A 5,227-nucleotide genomic window follows, 5' to 3' on the forward strand; every position below is an offset into this window, starting at 1 on the left:
TGCCCAGAAAAGGGCTATCTGCCTAAAAAACATTGCAAGGAGCCCTAAAAGTTGGGGGGAGGAGTGTCATGATAACACGATGGACAAGAGACAAACAAGTGGCCTCAAAGAAAGGCTGACACCCATGGGGACTCGCTCGCACGTAGCTCAGCGAGAAGGAGCTTTGCTGGGTGGTTTCGGCAGAGCCAGTCATGCTGCCAGGAGCCAGGAGAGATGGGAGGCTGAGAAAAACTCAGCAAGGAGATGGTGCTTTCACTTGGAAAAGGCGATGTGGATTTTCTGGGCTGCCAGCCCTGCTCACACCTTTATGAAATGTGGGCTGGATTACTCAGCCATAGACCCATTGGCAAATGCAGAAACAGAAACAAAATCAAAATCAAGCAGCGGCATGGAGCAAGGGGCTGGGATTTCAGCTGCACGCTGGCAGAGCCAGCCCTCAGCTTCAGGATGGAGCAGCTCTGGGTGCAGTAAATTAAATACTTCCACAAAAACCCATAGAAAAAGCAACAAAGACTATATATCTGGGCTGGGAAAGCAGGCGTTGGATTCACTCCTCGGCACAGTGCACCATGAGGAAGCGCTGGAGAGAAAGTGGTGCAAACTCATCCTCAGCAACACAGGCAGCATCACTCCTGCTCACAAGCTGGCCATGTGCACTCGAGGCAGCAGGATGCTGAAAATTCTTTAACGGTTTGGGGAGAAAACTCCAGAAAGCCATAAGTCATTGGCTATATAGTATCATATATATATAATGCAATATATATAATATAATAAAATATTGTTAATAACCTTGATGAGAAAAAGGAGGCAAGACAAGCACCTACATGTGCATTGGCTTGCACAGTATCTGCAAGAGCTTTCCAACACCTTTGCATTTCAGGCAGTATTTTATTTAAGGGTCCACAGCTCCTAGGATAGGGATAAGAATTAAACAGATGACCAAGACAGGCCTTAAAGGAGGGCGGCCGTAGAAAACATGGGATGTCTAAGATGGGCAAGTATTGAATAATCAGGAGTTGTCCAAAAGAAACAAACTGGGTTTGTAAATTCTTATAAAAAGGCAGGAAAGAGGCCCGAGGTGTGATCCCACTGCAGCGGAGGAGCTGCTGGGAAGAAGTCTGGCTCTGCAAAATTAATGTTCCTAAACAACAGCATTGGGGAGGTCGGTGACATGGGGGAGGTACAGCTAATAATAACAAATACTGCCCGAGTTATACCTTACATAGATAAAACTGCTGCTGGAACCAGCTTTCTGAGAGCCCAGAGAAAAGCTTTTGTTTAATTTATGGGGCTCAGGCTATATTTAGCCATCAGATCCTTGGGGTTTTATCACTGCTCTGAGCCAGCAGCTGGAACATTTTAATTGTTTGCTCTGGGTTTGTTTGTGTTTTTTTTTTTTCCAAAGGGAGAAAAAAGAAAGCAGGTGCTGGCGTCTGACCCCACCGGCCTCCCAACACCCTTGGCAGCACCTCATGGGGCAGGGAGGGCAAATGGTCCTTGGGAGGGCTCTCTGCTCTCTTGGGAGACTTTTTGCAGTGGTGCTGGGGAGTTCACATGGTGAACTCCTGTCCTACAGCCCGGTGGGGGCTGCACCTGCTGGGACACCACATTCATCCCCAGCCCCTGACAAAGGGCAGTGATCAGCAGGCAAGAGCACAGAGGGGGGACTTCCCTCCCCAGCTGAAGGCACGCTGTGTCTCCCCATCCTCTGGTTGCTACAGTGATTTAAAAATAGCCTGGGTGGTCCAACAAGGCGAGAGCATACCCTTCTTCCAGGAAAATGAGAAGCACTGCCCCAGGCCTGGGAACATGCCTGCATTCGGTCGGGGTTTCGTTTGTTAGGAAAGCCCTTTGGTATCTGCTCGGAGCGGGGATGTGAGAGGAGCCATCTGCTCGGGGACAGGCGATTTACGCCGCCACGCCAGCCCGGGCAGACACGGCCACTTCAGATGCCTCAGCTCCCAGCGCGCTGCCGGCGCCTCCACCCTGCTTGGCCCTCATGATGAATGCAGCCGGCTCTGTTTAGGAAAACACCCGCTCTGCCATGCCGGGATCTCCCACAGCAGCTTGGAAATCCCCCCCCCCCCCCCCCCCCCCCGGCCTGTAGCTGACAAGAGCCAGCACAGCAGGGTGGCAGTGGGGACAACCGCACACCGGGAGTCTGCCAAGGTGTCCCTGCTATGCGGGGCACCCGACACGCTGCCAGCACCTCTTTGGAGATGTGCCCTGGTGCTGAGCAGAGTGGGGCTGGAGGAGCCTGGGGTGGGGGGTCCATGGGCTGGGGCATCCCACCCAGCATAGCAGGGGTTTCAGGGCTTTCTGGTCCACCATCCATGCTCAGAACTGCAGGCAGGCACCTTTTCTGGCCCCGAGCGACATTGTTGGTGAGTTGATGAGAGAGAAAGGAGGCAATTAAAAGCAAAATGGGGCACCTCGGCCATGCACATGCCCCCAGGAGAGGCTGGCTTAGGCTCAGTCATCTTTGGCCCAGCACCAAGGGTGCTCCAGAACCCCCATCTGCCTGCACTGACTAGAAGGGATGTGGGGTTGGGACTAAAGGCAAAACTTTGAAGAAGGACAAGTGAAAGCAACTGTTTTGAACTTTACTTTTTTTTTCCCCCTCTTTTTTTTTTCTCCTTTTTCTCCCTACAGAGTAAATTTTTTTTCATTTGGACCCTGCTGACACAAACAAGCCCAGGTTTTGCACCAAAATGCTGGCAATCACCCCTTTCCATCGCCGGCTGGTGTGATGAGCTAATTTTATCCCCTCCAGCTCCCCCCTAGCTCCTAGAGATTGTCCTGTTGCAGCCAGGGAGTGCTAGAAAATAGCACATCGCCCACTCATCCAGCCTCCTTCAAGGGAAATATTTATATTATGCCAAAGAGAGGGTTTCCATGGCAGTGATGACTTTAGCACTGTCGCCTTGGAAACCACTTGAGGCCATCTTGAAGGGTTTGAAATTACCCTTCAGAGACAAATAAGGAGAGGGAGTGGAAAGGCTGGCAGGATTAGAGCAGTGTTTTGGTCTCCCCCAGCTTGCTCATCAGCACCTTGCCCCCCCTTGCTGCCTGGGTGCCTGCTCATGGGTGCTCACTCTGAGTCTCTGCCTGTGCTGCCAGGATGCTCCATACCCCAAGTGTTGCTTCATGTATGAACCCAGGAGAAACGACAGAGGCACTTTGAAAACGGAATTCGTTTGGTGATCACTTCCTCCAGCCTCCCAAGCCAGCCGACAGTGGCTCTAGTGTCAGGGCATTGCTTAGCAAGTGTGAAAGAGCTGACGCCAGCCCAGGAGGTGGCTTCAGGGAGACTTCCCTGGGCCTGCTAACGCCGCAGTGATGACAGTGCCTGTCCAGCCTTGAGCACCATATGCTTCCAGAGGGACAAACCCCCAGGTCTCATGGCTTTTTGGCAGCTCCCAAGTCCTCGTTACATGAAAAAAGCCCCGTGTTTCCCCTGAGGAGTTGCCAAAATCTGAACCACCTGCAAGAGGCGGCTGCTGGCGTCAGAGTGCTCGCCTGGGGTGGCAAAATCAAGAGAGGCCCGTTCCCTCCTCCGCATCACGTGTCTCCCGTGGCTCAGCCCCCACATCCCACCATTTGGCTGACCTAACACTATCGGCCTTTTACTCTCCCAGACTGCAGGAGCTCTGTCACCAGCGGCCAGCCCATCTGGCTCTCAAGGACACCAGGAACACAAGAGGGAGAGCGAAGCTTTCAGAGCAGACGGACGATGAGCTCCACAGTGAAGCTGGTGGTGGCAGGGGCAGCCAGCGACTGCTGCCTCCTCAAGCTACGGGATCGCTTTCTTTATGTTTTGTTCTCCATTTTGCTGAAAAGTATTGGTTGACTTTTAATTTAGTTAAGGGCAATACAAAATACATTTTCTTCCTTCTCCCCGAGCTGCCTCCACACCAAGGAGTTAGTTATTCGCCCAGCCAGGGCTGTGCCCTTGGCACCCACGCTCAGCTCTGCAGTGCACCTCTGGCGCTGCCTCCTGTCTCCCACCCACGGGCTCCTTCATGCCACCCCATGCCTGTCCCACAGCCAAAATCACTCAGCCATGAAAAATTCAGCCAGCTTGGGTCTCCCCATCCTGCTGCCTGTGCCAGGCTGCCTGCTCCTGCCTGTGACTTGAGAGGGTCAAGGTGTTTCAGGGGAGTGAGAGGAATGGGCTGATGGTGACAGGGAGTGACACCCTCTGGGGATTTGCAGCTACGTGTCTGCCTGAAAAAGCTTGGTCTTATTCTGAATCAGCCTGGCCTTTACGCCGGAGCCCAGTGCCCACCCAGCTTTGAGGGACAGTGGCTTCAGCCATCACTGCAGAGCAGGGAAGCAGCAGTCGGTGGGAATACAGCACCCTGTGGTACCCAGGGGGCCTGGGTGCAGGATTGCAAGCCAGGATGGGTACACCCGTAGTCTGTGGCTTTGCCCTGCTGCTGCCAAGAACCCCATGTGCATGTAATGATATTCCTACGCCATGGGATCTGAGGTAAAACAGGTCCCAGAGAAGCCCCACACAGGCAGCATCATAACCTTCCTTGCAGTGACAGTCAGAAATTGATTTCTTTTGGGCTGTCTGCATCACTGTGTATGAGTTGAGCGGTGTGGAGCTCTTTGGCTCCAGCACAGGAAAGCACTCAGTTGTATTCTTCACCTATAGCATGTGAAAATCCCTGTTTATATCCACGCAGCTTCTCGCATCTTGAATGCTGAACACATGGGCTTGAGGACAGCAGGCTCCTTGATTTGCCCAGGAGGGAGACCCCAGCGCTCTGTCATAAAAATTTGCACCTATATATTTATTCATGTGCAGAAGGCGTCCCAGCCAATCAGGGCACCCAACTGTGACTTTTCCAGAGTTTTTATGCCCTTCAAGTGTTCAGGTACAACACAGTTGGACTAATCCCTAACACCCACGCTACCAGCCGCTAACCACAGTAGAACTTTGCAAAGCCACTCTAGTTCTGCAGCGTTCTTGCCACGTGTCTGTTGATCCAGGCGTCCCTGGAGTCGGGCTCGCTCGAGTTACTGATCTGTGATGCCAGGCAATGCTGGGAGGGTTTCAAAGTCGTGTCGGAGGGAGCTGGGATGCTGGTGTTCCTGTGGTTGTCACAGGGATGAAGCTGTCCTTTATCCCTCATGGACAGCTCTAAGCTTTCCAGAGGCAAAGTCCTTTCCAGGGCTGGACTGTCTTTGATGTTGTTCATATTCAAGTAAAACAAAT

This window comes from Athene cunicularia, assembly GCF_003259725.1.
Source record: "Athene cunicularia isolate RWA chromosome 9 unlocalized genomic scaffold, athCun1 chr9_part2, whole genome shotgun sequence".
Classification (NCBI taxonomy): domain Eukaryota; kingdom Metazoa; phylum Chordata; class Aves; order Strigiformes; family Strigidae; genus Athene; species Athene cunicularia.